The following is an 18159-nucleotide window of genomic DNA, read 5'->3' as shown; positions in this document are numbered from 1 at the left end:
TCAGAGATCATAATACTCAGCAACAAGGCAATGATGTCTTTTATTTAACATTTACTGAAGATCCTAGCCAGTGCAATAAAACAAGCAAATGAAATAAAATGCATGCAAATAGAAAAAGGTAAAAGTAAAGTGTCCATAATTGCAGATGACATGACATAAATGTAGAAAACCCTAAGGGATCCACAAAATAGCTATTAAATCTTATAATGGAAAAGAACCTGAAGAAGAATATATACATGTATATAACTGAATCACTTTGCTGTACACCTTAAACTAACACAACATTGTAAATCCAACTATACTTCAAATAAATAATAAATAAATCTAACGAATAAATTTAGAAAATTTGCAGGATACAAGGTAGAAATAAAAACTGGCATTTTTATAAACTAGCAACAAACACTTGACAATGAAAATTTTTATAATCCACAATTACATGATCAATTTATTTTTGAGAAAGATACCAAGCTAGTTCAATGGAGAAAAAAAAACATAGTCTTTTCAACAAATAGTACTAGAATAATTGGATATCTGTGTGGGGAAAAATATTAGCCTTGATCCTTACCTCAAAACTTCCACAAAGATTAGCTCAAAATTAGTACTAGGCTTAAATATGAGAACCTAAACTATTAAACTTCTAAAGGAAAACACAGGAGAGAAAATATCTGAGATACCAGATTAGGTAAAATGTTGGACAAAAATTAAATAGGACATAAAAAGCATGAACTGTAAAAGAAGAAATAAAGTTTAAAGTGGATTCTCATTGAGATTAAAAATTTTGTCTTCCAAAAGACAAAGTTAAGAAAACAGAAATCCATGCCAAGGTTGGAGAGAGATTTTCACAGAATATTTATGACAAAGAGCTTGAATCTAGAAAACATAAAGAACTCTTACAACTCAGTAAGAAAAACACAAAGGTGTATAGGAAAGTGATTCAGTTATACATGTACATATATCCATTCTTTTGCAGATTCTTTTCCCATATAGGATAATAACAGAATATTGACTAGAGCTCCCTGTGCTATACAGTAGGTCCTTGTTGATTATCTGTTTTATATATAGTAGTGTGTATATGTTAATCCCAAACTCCTAATTTATGCCTCCCCCCCACATTTCCCCTTTGGTAACCATAAGTTTTCTTTCCAAGTCTGTGAGTCTGTTTCTGTTTTGTAAATAAGTTCATTTGTATAACTTTTTTGAGATTCCACATATAAGTGATATCATATGATATTTGTCTTTCTCTTTCTGACTTCACTTAGTATGATAATCTCTAGGTCCATCCGTGTTGCTGCAAATGGAATAATTTCATTCTTTTTTATGGCTGAGTAATATTCCATTGTAATATTCCATTGTATACATGTATCACATCTTCTTTATCCATTCCTCTGTCATTGGACAGTTAGGTTGCTTCCATGTTTTGGCTATTGTAAACAGTGCTGCAATGAACACTGGGGTGCATGTATCTTTTCAAATTATGGTTTCCTCCAAATATATGTCCAGGCATGGGATTGCAGGGTCATGTGGTAGTTCTATTCTTAGTTTTTTAAGGAATGTCCATACTGTTCTCCATAGTAGTTGTATCAGTTTACATTCCCACCAAAAGTGTAGGTGGGTTCCCTTTTCTCCACACCCTCTCCAGTGTTTATTGTTTGTAGACTTTTTGGTGATGGCCATTCTGACTGATGTGAGGTGATACCTCATTGCAGTTTTGATTTGCATCTCTCTAATAATTAGCAATGTTGAGCATCTTTTCTCATGCTTTTTGGCCATCTGTATATCTTCTCTGGAGAAATGTCTCTTTACATCTTCTACGTATTTTTTTGATTGGGTTGTTTTTTGTTTGATATTGAGCTGCACGAGCTGTTTGTATATTTTGGAGATTAATCCCTTGTCAGTCACTTCATTTGCAAATGTTTTCTCCCATTCTGTCGGTTATCTTTTCATTTTGTTTATGGTTTCCTTTGCTGTGCAAAAGCTTTTAAGACTAATTAGGTCCCATTGGTTTATTTTTGTTTTTATTTTCATTACTGTGAAAGGCAGATCCAAAAAAATATTGCTGCAATTTATATCAAAGAGTGTTTTGCCTATGTTTTCCTCTAAGAGTTTTATAGTATCCAGTCTTACATTTAGGTCTTTAATCCATTTTGAGTTTATTTTTGTGTATGGAGTTAGAGAATGTTCTAATTTCATTCTTTTACATGCAGCTGTCCAGTTTTCCCAGCACCACTTACTGAAGAGATTGTCTTTTCTTCATTGTATATTCTTGCCTCCTTTGTCTAGGTTAATTGACCATAGGTGTGTGAGTTTATTTCTGGGCTTTCTATCATGTTCCATTGATCTATATGTCTGTTTTTGTGCCAGTAACATACTGTTTTGATTACTGTAGCTTTGTAATATAGTCTGAAGTCAGAGAGCCTAATTCCTACAGCTCCATTTTTCTTTCTCAAGATTGCTTTGGCTATTTAGGGTCTTTTGTATTTCAATACAGATTTTCAAAAGTTTTGCTCTGTTCTGTGAAAAATGGCATTGGTAGTTTGACAAGGATTGCACTGAATCTGTATATTGCCTTGGGTAGTATAGTCATTTTGACAATATTGATTTTTCCAATCCAAGAACAAAGTATATCTTTCCATGTGTTTGTGTCATCTTCAGTTTCTTCATCAGCATGTTATAGTTTTTGGAGTACAGGTCTTTTGACTCCTTAAATAGGTTTATTCCTAGATATTTTATTCTTTCTGATGTGATGATTAATGGGATTGTTGCCTTAATTTCTCTTTCTGATCTTTTGCTGTTAGTAGAAATGCAACAGATTTCTGTGTATTACTTTTGCATCCTGCAACTTTACTGAATTCATTGATGAGCTCTAATAGTTTTCTGGTAGTGTCTTTAGGATTTTCTATGTATACTCTCATGTCATCCGCTAACAGTGACAGTTTTACTTCTTCTTGCATAAACAAAACTAAAAGACAACCTATGGACTGGGAGAAAATATTTGCAAATGATGCCACCAAGAAGGGCTTAATTTCCAAAACATACAAACAGTTCATACAGCTCAATATAAACAAACAAACTAGTCAAAAAAATGGGCAGAAGATCTAAATAGATATTTCTCCAAAAAAGACATATAGATGGCCAACAGGTACATGAAAAGATGCTCAACATCACTAATTATTAGAGAAATGCAAATCAAAACTACAGTGAGGTATCACCTCACACCAGTCAGAATGGCCATCATGAAAAAGGTGTGGAGGGTGTGGAGAAAAAGGAACCAACCTACACCACTGGTAAGAATGTAAATTGGTACAGCCAATGTAATGGAATATTACTCAGCCATAAAAAAGAATGAAATAATGCCATTTACAACAACATGGATGGACACAGAATTTTCATACTAAGTGAAGTAAGCCAGACAGCAAAAGACAAATATCACATGATATCACTTATAGGTAGAATCTAAAATAATAATGATATAAATGAACTTATTTACAAAACAGAAATAGATCCACAGACATAGAAAACAAACTTATGGTTACCAAAGGGGAAAGGTCAGGGAGGGATAAATTAGGAGCTTGGGATTAACATATACACACTACTATATATAAACTATTTGGGAAGCCCTATACTCAATATTTTGTAATAACCTATAAGGGAAAAGAATCTGAGAAAGAATAGACATATCTATGTATAACTGAATCATTTTGCTGTATACCTAAAACTAACCCAACACTGTAAATCAACTGGAACTTCCATACATTGCTGTTAGGAATGAAAAATGGTACGGCTGCTTTGGAAAACAGTCTGACAGTACTTCATTGGGTTAAACCTATATTTATCACTGTACCCAGCAATTCACTCCTAGTGTGGTAAAAACACATGTCCACACAAAGATATGGTTGCAAGTGTTCATAGCGGCATTATCCATAACAGCAAAAAGGGCGGCAACCCAAATATCCATCAACTGTGAAATGGATAAACTGTGGTATATCTCTACAATGAAATACTACTCAGCAATAAAAAGGAACAAAATATTAATAACTCAAAAACATGAATGAATCTCAAAAATTTGCTATGTGTAAAAATTAAAAACTGAAGTCCAGGTACTATAATATTCCAATAATATGAAATGCTATGACACAAAGTGGATCAAGTGACTGCCTAGAGCCACAGTTGGGAAATTTTATTGAGAGCAAAGTGGCATGAGAAAACTTTAGGATGAGGGAACTCCTCTTTTTCTGATTGTGGTGGTTCAAACAATTTAATTCAATTTAATTGTATGAAACTGCCAAAATTCATTAAACTGTTCATTTAAAATTCATTAATATTACTGTATATAGGTAACACTTCAATAAAGGGCATTCCTAAAATAATTTTTACATGTGGAGTTTCTCAAGAATTCAAATGGTATAGTTCAAATGAGGTCTTTTATCTATACCGTATCCTTTCATCTTTTAATGATTTGTACATCTAGTTTTTTTCCTCAACTACAGAATTATAAATAATGTTTAGTCAAATGGTGTGCAAATGACTAATAAACGTATTAGTCATTTTACTGTTTAGATCTTTTCTTTTTCATAATAGGCCAAAGGAGGCCCAAAGCTGGCTAAAAGTTTTAGAAGTGATTCAGTCTCCTTTATCATGAAAACACTGCTCTAGGCTTCGGTATCAAAAGATACAAACATAAAGGAGTTATTCTGTGATTTTTGTTTCTTTGTTTTTTCGATTGTAATAACTCCATATAACTACTGGATAATGGAAATGAAGGTGATTGGTGGGAAACATGCAATTAAATGTGATTATAAATCATGCTCATTGGAAAGGTCAATGTCATTTTGATACTTTTAAAATTTTCAGGGCAACTAACAAGTATGTTCTTTTGTCTGCCTTTCTACCAACCTCACCCACCTTAGTGGTCAATTTAATCAACCTGATATGAAACTACTAATATTACTAATAGAATGTCAAAGGTTATAGGGACAGAAACATCTACTGAATGTAAGTTAATATATTAACCAAATGGCGCCTTTCCACTATGGTTATACAAATGCCCAACTTATTGCTTCTTTTGGGCTTCCATTCACTCTTTCATAAAGTGTCTTTTATCTTCAACACTGTATTTTCCAAACTAATGCTAAATTACAGAAAATTGAGCATTTCTAGGACCTTGGAATGAAGCAGGCAATCTATTGAAGATAATCTTCTTAAATTACTGATTGTGACCTAAGAGATGTTATATAAATAACTATCAAATTATCTGCTTATTTTATATTTTGTTTCCTATTTATTATATTTAAGTTTTTTAGTAATTGTTTTCTTTAAAAAAAAAAAAAAAGTCCTGCTAGTCATTCCATGCTGAGCAAATTAACTAACATGTTCTGGATCAAGTATTTGCATCTTAAATATCCAAATATATAAGTACAATTAATAAAGAAAAGTATATTTGTTTTCAAATACTTGAAGGGCTCTTACCTAATATGGAAGATAGTCTTTGTTTGAAATTCCAAGTGTACAATTTAATGAATTTTGGTAATTTCATACAAGTAAATTGAATTAAATAGTTTGTACCTCTACAGTCAAGATACAGAAGAGTTCCGTCATCCTAAAAAGTTCTCTTTGCTCTCAATACATTTCCCACCTCTGGCTCTAGGCAGTCACTCACCTACCACAGGAGATGGTCTTGTTTTGAGTTGTTTCAGAGTGTGATTTTTACTAATGGATATGAGTTAAAGAGATATCAGTATGATATAAGGAAGAGTTTTCTGACAATTAGGTATAAACTCTTCATCAATTAGAGAGGTCTGAACACTTGCAAATTAAAATCAATGCCTCAAAGTCTCTTCCCATTCCAGGGTTCTATGACTATCTTGTTTGTGCTTTGGAATAGCATGTTCTAGTTAATTTGCATTTTTCTGAATAACCCTAAGTTAACTCTGGGTAACTCTTCAGGTTTTTGTTTCAACACTTGGTGACAGTCTTTATAAAATGTGTTATGAAAGTGTTCTGTCTTATTATCTTGGTGTACATTGTGCTGGATTTGTGGGTTTTCTTTTTTTATGATTGAGAATGTTATGATGACTTGGAGTCACCATCATTTCTGAACATTAATCATCACTGACAAAATAATCAGTGAAGAATATGAGGGAGTTTAGGTCCTGTAATTTGCTTTTTTAAAAATAACTCTCTGATCTCAGTTTTCTTTGTTTTTCATCTTTTTCTCCTCCCCTCCCATACCCCCAGTAGACTCCTCTTTTCACTGTCTGTCCCTGTCTGCATCAACTGGCTTGCCAGTCTGAATCTGAATTGGTGAAAAATGCCAGTTTTCTTTATTGCTTGTCTCCATGCCCTCTAACCAGATATTTCAAATTTACCTTTTCTTCTTATTCGACAGCTCTCTAGCCATGTCAACCCTTCCCCTTCCTCACACCCGTCTTATCCTTATTACCTGCCTGCGTGGATTATTTCAACAACCTCTTTGTTTCCAGTCTTTCCCAATTCTGACTAAGTTTTATATTTCATTGTCAAACTAAGCTTGTCCGAATTCAGGATTTCATTCCTTAGCACAAGCACGTGCAGGGATTTCCTACTGCGTGGCCCATCAATTACAAACTACCCCCACTAGGCTTTTAAATCCCTCCACAAATGGCTCTACTACATGACTTAAGATTCATTTGTTGCTCTGTACACACTGGCCCTTTTCTGCCTCTGGAACACATGTTCCTACCCTCATGTCTTTGCTTGACATGACATTGTTGCTCAATCATCTTTACTCTATCTGAACTGAAGGTGTCCTTCAAGTACTACTTCCTTCACAAAACCTTTTCTGTCAGCTCCTATCCATACCAATTTCTAATGAATGGAGAATGCTTAGCTCTCAATAACTCCCTTCATTTTTACACATTAGCTCTATCTCTGTGCTGGATCGTACGGTCCACAAGGGCAGAGACCAGAACGTTTGTCGAATTTGTTTCCCCATAATGTCAAGTACAATGCAGGGCACATAGTATTCCTAACTTTACAATGTACTTTTCACATACATTTTCTCTCTTATTTTATATACCACAAACAACATAAACACCCGCAGATTGACTTATTTGTTGTCACTCATTCCTTGCTTACCTGAACATCGCTATCATTTATTGTTCTGAAAGGTCTCCTCTTACCTCTTCTCTTCTTCCAAATGTAAATAGTATTCACTACTTTATGAACGTCAGTAAATACTGGCATTGATATACCAGTAAGGAAAGAAAACCATAAAAGCGAAAGTATGAATTATCTGTACTATACTAAATGAAATCAATCCTAATCATTAAAAGTTACATAGAGTTTTTTAAAAATTTTAAATGGCCTAAACTTATATGCAGATAAAACAGAGACCCACAATTCTTTATCTGCAGTTCTGAACTACAGAAAGCTCTTAAGCTGAAAGTCTTTGTAAATATATAGTCTTAATTTATTCCACTTAAAATAAATGTTTATATGTTTTGCTGCAAATATATTAATATATTGGGTTATAGGGTACTGCCCTAGACCCTGTTGGGAATGCTTCCTAATAAAAAGAATGTGTATTGTATTACCTTTTTTAAAATCTAAAAAAAGGTCTGAATTCTGAAAATGACCTCAGGGGTTTCAGATAAGGGATTATGGATCTGTAATACATTTGTATAGTGCTCTGCAACGCTTCATTTAATAATATCATTTGATCCTCCAAATAATGTTATAAGGTAGCTACTACTACTGTTATTATTTCCATTTTCCAGATTAGAAAAGATGCAGAAAGATTAAGTGACTTGATGGTGAATGATAGGACTGAAGCTCATGTTTTCTAATTTTAAGTCCTAATCCCTTTTCTATGCCAATACTTTGAGCAGATGCTTTGGAAGTCATTCTGAGTTGTAGATTCTTCATAGACAAAATACAGAAGGTACAAACTTAAGATAAAATATGACTTAAAGAGATACCAAAGATTAAGTTTCCTCTGAGTTGAACGTTTAGAGTCTAATACTTTCTAAAGACTATATGCATATATATGTACATGTATATATGTACATATATAAGTAGTTTGTAAAGTCAATTTCACTCCCCGTTAATATAACTTACATGATAATAGTACAAAATCTGTACCTAAGTTTCTTAAATATTTTCATGTATAAACAATAGGAGATTTCTGTTGACCTTGGAGAAGATATGAGCCTTCCTTTTAGACTAAGAACAGAAAGCAGATAAAATATTCTAATATAAGGAGTATGTTTTTGTGGCTAGGGAACTTGTTAAAAGGCAGAAGAGGGCTTCCCTGGTGGCGCAGTGGTTGAGAGTCCGCCTGCCGATGCAGGGGACACGGGTTCATGTCCCGGTCCAGGAAGATCCCACATGCTGCGGAGCGGCTAGACCCGTGAGCCATGGCTGCTGAGCCTGCGCGTCCGGAGCCTGTGCTCCACAACGGGAGAGGCCACAACAGTGAAAGGCCCACGTACCGCAAAAAAAAAAAAAAAAAGGCAGAAGAGAAAGTAAAGAAACCATAAATGGGATGGCAAGTAGGTTGGCTTTCCAGAATGAGAATTCTTCTAAGAAAAGGGCAAAGGAACTTAAGTCCAGGGACTGTGTCCTAGGCATACTTGTGTTCCAAGTGTGCTTGGGCTTAGTAAATGTCCAACAGATGAATGACTACCAAACAAAACTAAGTGTGATAGAAATGACAGGCAAATATTTCTGAATCCTATTGTTCAAAGCTGAAAAATAAAACTGCATCAAGTTTAGGATACTCACAGAATGGGTCATTACAGTTTTGTAGAACTAAAACTTCCTTAATTCCCATATTCTAAGAAAAGCACTGAGTTTTGAATGAGCCAACTGAAATTTAAATTCTAGCTTGGCCACTGGACAGCTGTGTGGCCTGGTACAAAGAAGTACATTTAAAAGTCCCAGTTTCCTTAATTGTAAAAATAGGGATAATAATATTTACTCTGAATAGTTGTTTTAGGATTAAATTAAATAATATATATGGAAGGGATAACATAGCACCCAATACATGGTCATCCTTCTTTGAACCCCTGCTTCCTTCCTTCCATCTTTTCATCCATCCTTCCATCATTAACATCCATAACACCTTTCCAAAGTAGCCAACTCTGGCCATACTTTTGGTGTAGTCTGAAACAGGGTCAGAAAAAGAAGACCCACAAAATTCTCCTCTTGCTGTTCTGTGCTCAGGTATACAAGAACACTTGGGGCACAGCAGGAGAAAGGTGAGCTACAAGAAAGGCTTTAATTACTGAGAACCTGCTCTGCACCTTCCTAGAGATACCACAGTGCTGCCTACCTATTTACTCACTCATTCCTCAAGTATTTGCTTAGTGGTATTACCAGGTATAATACTTCACTAGGTTCTGAAATTATTGAGATAATAAATTCAGTCCTCAAAAAGGCAGGGGACCACATGGTAGGGAATACAGAAGTTTAAAAAATAATTGCAAATCATCTCTCAAGGTATATAACACTAGAAGTCAGTAATCACATACCTCTGTATTACCATAAAGGAAAAAGTGAGATATCTTGCCTGAGAGAAGCAGAGGAGGAGTCTGGAGACAGAGGTAGACAGAGAAAACTTGGCAGAAGAGGGGACATTTAACATATTCTGAAAGACCTTTAACCTTTAAAATCTCTTAGGAGTTTTCCATCTTCGGTCATGGTTAAACTATAAAGAATGAAATTGATATATCAAAATTTCAATAAATGTTTTATTCTTTTTATTGGATCAAGTTTTTACAAAATGCTGGTTTCCATTGTCTTTATGTTGATGTAGTTTTGTTCTCTCCTAGCTCCCCTCCTGACTGGATGAGTCACAGCACGTCTTACAGCAGTAATACATTAGGTTAATAAAGGAATTATTTAATTGACTCTAATTTCATTGGCATTTCTATTAGCTAAAGGAAAGAGGTTCAATCACTGTTTACATTTGTAAAGCCAATATTATGGTTTAAATTATGGCCTTTGGACAAAATTGAAAATTGAAGCCTGATAATCCTTAAAGCAATATTTACAGAGGACTCTTTGTCTTTGTAAAGAATAAAGGGAACGGAAACAAGAGCACATTAAATCAGAGGGGCTTTTAAATATTCATTTTGCAATCAGGTTCACTGGTTTCCAGGCCACTATCTACCTTCATCATTCTTTTTGTAAAGAAATACCAAATCTCTTGCTTTAATTAGCCTGTGAAATAGAACCTATTGCTTCACATTTTTGTTTTTCATTCTGGAGTACAGGAGTTCCAGATATAACTCTCACAGTACAAATATTATTCTTCAACAGAAACATCTTGGGAGATACTGCAAAAATGCCGACATTTTGAATAGGTAGCTTGATTGAAAGTGCGTGCTACCTAACACCCCCTAGTAAAACCTCTTACAACCACCCAATGAAATAACTATAAAAACACTAAAACTGATAAAAACTAACAACTCCAAGATCAGTCAGTAATCCTGTTGTCAATGGTTTTCCATGAATCACAAGATGATGGAAGTGGTCTAGATGGAGTTCCTTAACTTTAAAGATGAATGACCAAAGAACCCAAATAGTGCTTGTGAAAATATGCTCCAGCTTGAGGGAATGTGAAAATCACTCTGAAAAACAAATAAACAAACACACAGAAACATGCTTAATATGGGGATCAGACAAAAAGGTTAGAACAATCTAGTATCCTCCATAACATATAAGGCAAGCCTCTGAACAAACTGTAGAAACCCGTAGGTTACAATATGTAATGCAAGAGAAGCAATGAGATGCAATAACAAGAGGCCAAAGTAACAACGGAAGTGGATAAGATTTGGAAAAAAGTAAAAGGATTTAAGTTGGCACTAAAGAAAATCAAATTAATCTTTATATGTAGTTAATTTTAAGAAAGAGGAAAACAGATTTAAAGCATCCAGGAAGGAAAAAATAAAGCAGGTTACCTAAAAAGGGACAAAATTAGGCTGGGCTTAAACTTCTCTGAAGCATTAAGTGCTATGAGATGATGGCACATCTACAGCATTTTTTTAGTGCCATCTTTAACTTAAAGAAAGGTGACAAAAATAGTACACAGATTTACCATTCACCCAGATTCCCCTTATGTTTAACATCTTACATAACCAAAAAACACTTATCAAAACTAAGAAATCAACCTTAGGATACTACTCTTAACTAAAGTACAGAACTTTTTTCTACCATTGTCCTTTCGTTGTTCCGGAATCCCACATTGCATTTAGTTGTCATGGCTCCGTAGTCTCCTCCAATCTATGCCAGTTCTTGAGTCTTTGTCTTTCATGACCTTGACACTTTTGAAGGGTACTGGTCAGTTATTTTTGTAGACTGTGCCTCAATTTGTTTGTCTGATGCTTTCTCGTTAGATTAAGGTTGTGCATTATTGGTAAGGAAACCATAGAGGCAATGGGCCCTTCTCAGTGTCTCATATCAGGGATTAAATAACATCAGTAAGTCTTATTACTGGTGATGTTACTCTTGGTCACTTAGTTAAGCTGGTGTTTGTTAGGATTCTCTAATGTTGTTACTCTTTTTCCTCTGTAATTACTAAATATTTGAGGGAGATACTTTGACCTTATGCAAATATCCAATTTCTGCATAAACTTTTACCTATTAATTTTAGTAGCCATTGTATTGTGTGGCAGTATTGCCATGGTGTTTTAATAGTGATTTCTATTTCTCTTATTTCTTTGTATATATTATTTAGAATTGTTATTTGAGTAAGAGTTGTCACATATCCCCCTATTTATTTACTTATTTATATTAGTATGGATTCATGAATATTTATTTTATTATTCGGTTATAATGTAATGCAATCATTATTTATTTTGTTGCTCAAGCTGTTCCAACTTTGTCAATTAACTTTTCCAGGCTGGCTCCTAAGCCTTTTCTATATACTCCCATCTTTTTTTTTTTAACCTCCTTACTTTCTTTTTTTTTCTTTTTTAATTTTATTATTTATTTATTTATTTTAGGCTGCGTTGGGTCTTTGTTGCTGCACGCAGGCTTTCTCTAGTTGCAGCGAACAAGCGGCTACTCTTCATTTCGGTGTGTGGGCTTCTCATTGCAGTGGCTTCTCCTGTTCCGAAGCACTGGTTCTGGGCACACAGGCTTCAGTAGTTGTGGCACACGGGCTCTACAGCACAGGCTCATTAGTTGTGGTACATGGGCTTAGTTGCTCCGCAGTACGGGGGATCTTCCTGAACCAGAGATCGAACCCATGTCCCCTGCGTTGGCAGGCGAATTTTTGTTTGTTTTGTTCTGTTTTTGAAATAGCTGGCTTTATTTATGATTTGCTCATTTTACCTTCATACCACCTTTTTCTGCATCTATTGAGATGATCATATGGTTTTTATTCTTCACTTTGTTAATATGGTGTATCACATTGATTGATGTGCATATATTGAAGAATCCTTGCATCCCTGGGATAAATCCCATTTGATCATGGTGTATGATCCTTTTCATGTGTTGTTGGATTCTGTTTGTTAGTATTTTGTTGAGGATTTTTGCATCTATATTCATCAGTGATACTGGTCTGTAACTTTCTTTTTTTGTAGTATCTTTGTCTGGTTTTGGTATCAGGGTGATGGTGGGGCAGGCAGATTCTTAACCACTGTGCCACCGGGGAAATCCCTAACATCCTTACTTTCTGATGCTCCAGGCTCATATTGTGTTTTTCCTGCCCTAGCCCTAGAAGTAGCTCTTTCTCTGAGGAGTCCTGTCTTTTGCATAGCAGAGTGGAATTTATAAACCAAGATTTAGGTGCCAGCTGTTCATTGCTACTGGGGTACCTTCTAGCTCCTTTCAGTGGATAGTGCTAGGAAGCACATGTGTAGGTACTAACTCACGCATACAAACACATCAAAATTTATTTCTGTATCATTTATATATAAATATATTAAAAGAATAAGTTCATATTGATATCTCCAATTTTAATCCAACATGACAGGGTTCATTCTAGCTTTCTTCCCTTATTTGTAACTTCTTTCTCTTACAGTAAGAAACATGACTCCCATTTTCTATAGTTTATCTGATAACCCTACTATATAAACATAAGTAAAAATATCTTTAAAAGCATCTAAAAATACTTTTAAAATCTAAAAAAAATTTTTTAATCCAAGAGAGTAGTTTTACATTTCTTAATCCCTCTGTTAGAAAGAAATTACCAACTAGAGAACATTGTTCGTGAACAGCTCTTTTGTCTTTAGTCTTAAAACAGTTAAAACACTGCTTTCCAGAGTTTCTTAGCTTGGCTCCTTTCTTGTCCACCCCCTTCAGTGTAGTTATGTAATTCATTTGTAATATTGTGTGATTCCCATGTCACAGTCTGTATTTCATATTCCCCCCACATCCTAGTTGATTTTGTTGTTGTTGTTATCATATAATAAAATGCACTCTTTGTGGTGTACAGTTCTATGTGTTTTGACAAATGCAGAGAGTCATGTGTCCACCACTAGAGTTCCCTGCAGCACAATTTCATCAACCCCCTAAACAAGAGTTACCCCTTTATGGATAATCTCTGCTCCCATTCCTAACCCCTGGAAAGCACTGATCTGTTTTTTTCTCTGTACTTTTGCTTTTTTAGGAGTGTCTGTCATGTAAAATAGAATCACACAGCATATAGCCACTTGATTCTGTCTTCTTTCACTTAGGAAAACGCATTGAAAATTCACCCAAGTTGTAATGTGAACCAACAGTTTGTTCCTTCTTATGGCTGAGTTATATTTTATTGTACGAAATAGTTTAAGGGCATCTGGGTTGTTTACAATTTGGGGCTATTGTGAATAAAGCTGCCATAAACATTTGTTTATAGGGTTTTATCTGAATGTAAATTTCTTTTTGTCTTAGGAAGACACCTAGGAGTGGGATAGCAGGGTTATATGGTAGATGTATATTGTCCAGTTTTCCCAGCACCATTTATTGAAGAGGCTGTCCTTTCTCCACTGTACATTTAACTTTTTAATAAACTGCCAAAAACACTACCTCAAGTGGCTGTTCAATTTTGCATTCCTACCTGTCTATAGCATTTTAAGGAGAAAAGTTGTAACCTAAGAATTGTATGCCCTCCTAGATGTTTATGTGTGATGGCAGTGGAATTCTCATTCAAGAATTTTAAAACTATAGCATCAAATGGCCTTTTTGAAAAAAATTACTTAAAATCATATTCTAGCCAACTGAGAAGGAAATCATAATTAAGAAGTTGAAAACAAAACAAAACAAAACACCATTCCTAACAGACAAAATCTTAAGGAAAAGAAGGAAGGAAACTTCCTTTTCATAAAGAAAGGATATCTAAGAAGACAGATCACATCATATAATATAAATTATAAAACCAGAACTCTTATGAAAATCAAGGGGGAACAGAATTCCCAATCTATTTAACATTCTTCCAGAATTTCTGGCTAGTGGAATAAGACATAAATCAGAAGTAATGGACTAACTGCTGGAGAGGAAAAGGGGAAAATGGTTATTAACTGCAGAAAATATTTCTTAGAAAACCCCAAAATACCACATAAAATCCTCTTAGAAATCAGTAAGGCTATGAAATATAAGAAAAATATTGAAAAATATCAATATCCCAGTAAGAAACTGAAGATATAGTAAAAAAAAAAAAAAAAAAATCTCTGGATAATAGCAACATACACACCATAAAATTTCTAGGAATAACCCTAACCAAAATATGCAGGATCCATATATAGAAAACATAAAAATTATTGAAATATAAAAGACATGACCATTGACTTTTGCAGTTACTGCCATTCATTAATTCATTCAATTTGATTACTTGCCCAAAATTTCTTTGCCACAGATATAAGTTCCATAAGAGAAGGAGCAATAATTATTGTATTCACGGTGTTATCCCCTGTGCCTGATATATTGCCTGACTCATAGTAGGCACTCCAAAAATATTTTTCTATATGCCAGTATTTTGTTCAGTTATCTGATCTATGAAGTTTGTATAGCTTCTAAGAAACATTCACTAAGTAGCTTAGTAGTTTTTGAAAGGAGTCTAGACTAGTTAATTACCATCACCTAGCAAATTGTAATACCCATCCATTTGACAGCATCATGACTCATGACTTAAAGCATAGGTACCTAGAGTCTTGCATTACTATCTTTTGTCACTTTCCCTCTATAACATTAATGGATTCCACAACACAACACCAAGAATTTCAAAGCTTAGGAGAGTTTAGAGGATTTTAGAAATGGCCCTTCTCTATAAAAAGGTTGGTTATACTTTATCAATTCAATTTCTAGATCCCACAGGCAATGCTAGCTTAATAGCAACTGAATGGGAATGAAATTCTAGTAATTGAAAATTTGAGTTATTAAGGAAAGAAAAAGAAACAGAAAAGAAACCCACAGAATCTAGGAGCAGGTAAAAGTAAAATATTTCACAGTATGCAGTCTGAGCCTTTTATCTGAAATCTGCTTTCTGCTTCCATGTAGTACAGAATTTAAGGTTAATGATTCACAGTATTCCATTGCTTGATAGCTTAATTTCATTTCATAATTAGGTTGACATTTTTCCTCATAATATTCAATTGCTAATATTTTTCCTGGGTTTTAAAAATAATGGAATAATATACCATTAGATAAAGTTAGCTGAAGAGCTGAATCACAGCTAAAGATAAAGCATTTTCTTGAATATTCTTATCATTTTCCAGTGTTTTATTATCTATGGGTGTGTGTGTACTTGTGTTTTTATGTGTTTGCTGGGGGTGGGGAATACCGTGTAGTAATTTCCCTGTTGTTCTTCTTCTAAATAGGGACTTCCAGTGAACAATAATAATGGTAATGCCATAGTTATTTACTGAGAGAACTAATCGGGATTCTGCAGTGGTGTGTTGAAGTTTTGTGAAAATGAAATTAGAGATGCAGCATATTTCAGCAGTAATGAATCTGTTTATGTTGTATAAAGCAGGGTTAAGATAAAGCAATTTTTCAAACTCAGTGCTTTTTGATGGTCAAGTGTTTATTCCATTGGGTCATTAATATACTATATTTCCAAAGAATTCTTTGGGCAAAGTTCATCTTCTGGCTAATGTGAAAGACGAATTGGCCCACAACAGGCTTTTTACATTTTGTAATGATAATTCTAAATTGTTAGGTAAGATCCTCTTGAGTATACTCTATTGCCTATAAATAAAAGGGCTGGCAAAGACCTTGTTTTTAGAAACTAAATTTACAACAAAGTTAGGCATATTAAACATTAATAGACATTATTGGTTCTACTGTATATTGCTGGGCCAATGATGGATTTTAACAGTAAAGAAAACTTAATAAATTTGATATGGAAATCGGAATTGTAATACAGTAGCAGGAACTCAACACGAAAATTTAGACATTAATGAGAATAACCTTTGAATGTCAGCTTGAATTAGACTTCCTGCATTTTGGCCAAATTCATAGGTTACGGCAAATAGGTTAGGTGGTAGGACAGAAATAACTGAAATGATTTTGTTTACCAGATATTTCAATGCCAATTGTTCACTTTATTTTTTAATGCTTCCTAGCTATTTCCATTAAAAAATGACAAATATTCGACCTTAAATCTGTATCATTAAGTACAGAAGGAAGGTATTTAAATGGACTCCTTTTGGAAGTTAAGTTTAATATTAGTCAACTGATATATCTGAAGTTAGAATTTAAATTAGGGAGATAAACTCAGAGGAGAGGGATAAAGGGAAGTGCTGTGGGGATGTGAAATGGGGGAAAAGGCTCTCCAAAATAGTAAGGCCTTCTCTCAAGATATTAGGTAGTTGTGTTGGGTTATTCACCTGGCAGTCATAGAAAGAGGTAATATACTGCTTTACTTACTCTGTCACCAAAAAGCTCTGGAAATGTCAGTCAGAATTTTCTGTATATGGCAATAACTGTGATATACCCACTGCAAAATAAAGCATTATTAGATATAATCATACCTTAAGCTGTGATGACAGATCTTAAAATGACTATAAGCAGTTGAAGGGGAAAAAGGGTCACAGTTATCTGTGGCACCAATTAAATTGACAGCATACATAGGATTTTACTCAGGGAGAATACCAGTGATCTGAGTTGGGCCACCATTTAGTACATGCAACTCTGCAGTGAGATTGCTGCTGGAAGATGCCTTATAAACAAGGGCTGGAAACATGGCATGGCTTTTTGAGGCAAGACTGTTTTTTCACTACCTATCAAGATAAATACCACACCAGTGATGTGTTCATACACAAAATGGTAATGAAATAGAAAAAGGGCATCCAGGGTGATAGCTGTGGGAGTGAGTCAGTGCATTAATTCTGCTCAGCAAGAAAGATGTTTAAATTTGAAAAAAAATCTGTAAGTATTAAAGGGTATTCATACTTCCTTCCTGTTATGACACTCATTCGACTAAAATATAAATAAAAGGAAATGGACTGATAAGGTTGGTAATTGGCTATAGTGAGAAGAAAGCTGAATAAATGAGCAAAGAATAGATTTTTTAAAAATTTATTTAAAAGGATTATAGTTTTCAGATGTTTCATCTCTTAAGGCAGGGTGATGTTGATTTTTTTTTTTAAGCAATACTTACATCTGAAATAGTATCATGTACATTTTTAGCCAGTAATCAAAAAAATTCCATATTCTATACAAATGGGGGAAATGCAATTCATAATTGACAAGGTATGAATTTTTTATACTTTAAGCCATGAGGTTGCCACATCAACAAATGTAATTCCTTAGCAAATATGTCTTATGTTTATATTTATGAAATGTACACAATTGACATAGAACCCAAAAGGGAAAAAGTAAGCATTTTATATATTTTTTTATGTGTGTGTATATATATATATATATATATATATATATATATATTTATTTTGATTTACAAACTCCATTCTGGGAAATATTTATTAAATTAGAAACAAGGAATGAATGCAAGCAAAATGTGCTTAGAGTTTCAATTTCTCTTGGACTTGGTGTTACTTTTATGCATTTTACCAAAGCTTGGACTCACATCAACGTGTTGGCTGTGTTTTGCTTTGATTTTTTAATTTTTAAAATGTATACAAAGCTACTCTCAAAGGTGAAAATGAAAAATTATTAAAACTTAAAATTCATCTATGGAGGCACCACATTGCAGTGGTGATTTCATGTTAAATATCCTAAGCTGAACCAGAAAGAATC

The 18159-nt window shown here is 34.1% G+C and overlaps 1 protein-coding gene and 1 long non-coding RNA gene across 2 annotated transcripts in view; one reads left to right on the top strand and one right to left on the bottom strand.

The window, feature by feature from the left end:
* Positions 1-18159, top strand: part of KIAA0825 (KIAA0825 ortholog) — a 394719-nt gene that overhangs the window by 358007 nt on the left and 18553 nt on the right. The window lies entirely within an intron of this gene.
* LOC112400966 (uncharacterized) overlaps positions 9756-18159 on the bottom strand; it is a 50992-nt gene continuing 42588 nt past the window's right edge. The window contains exon 4 of the long non-coding RNA XR_003003494.1: positions 9756-10610. This is a non-coding gene — a long non-coding RNA (uncharacterized LOC112400966). The remainder of the gene's footprint in view (positions 10611-18159) is intronic.

This window comes from Neophocaena asiaeorientalis, unplaced genomic scaffold (genome assembly GCF_003031525.2).
Source record: "Neophocaena asiaeorientalis asiaeorientalis breed wild unplaced genomic scaffold, Neophocaena_asiaeorientalis_V1.1 scaffold550, whole genome shotgun sequence".
Classification (NCBI taxonomy): Eukaryota; Metazoa; Chordata; class Mammalia; order Artiodactyla; family Phocoenidae; genus Neophocaena; species Neophocaena asiaeorientalis.
Note: the sequence above shows the minus strand (reverse complement) of the source record. Positions and strands in the feature narration are given on the sequence as shown.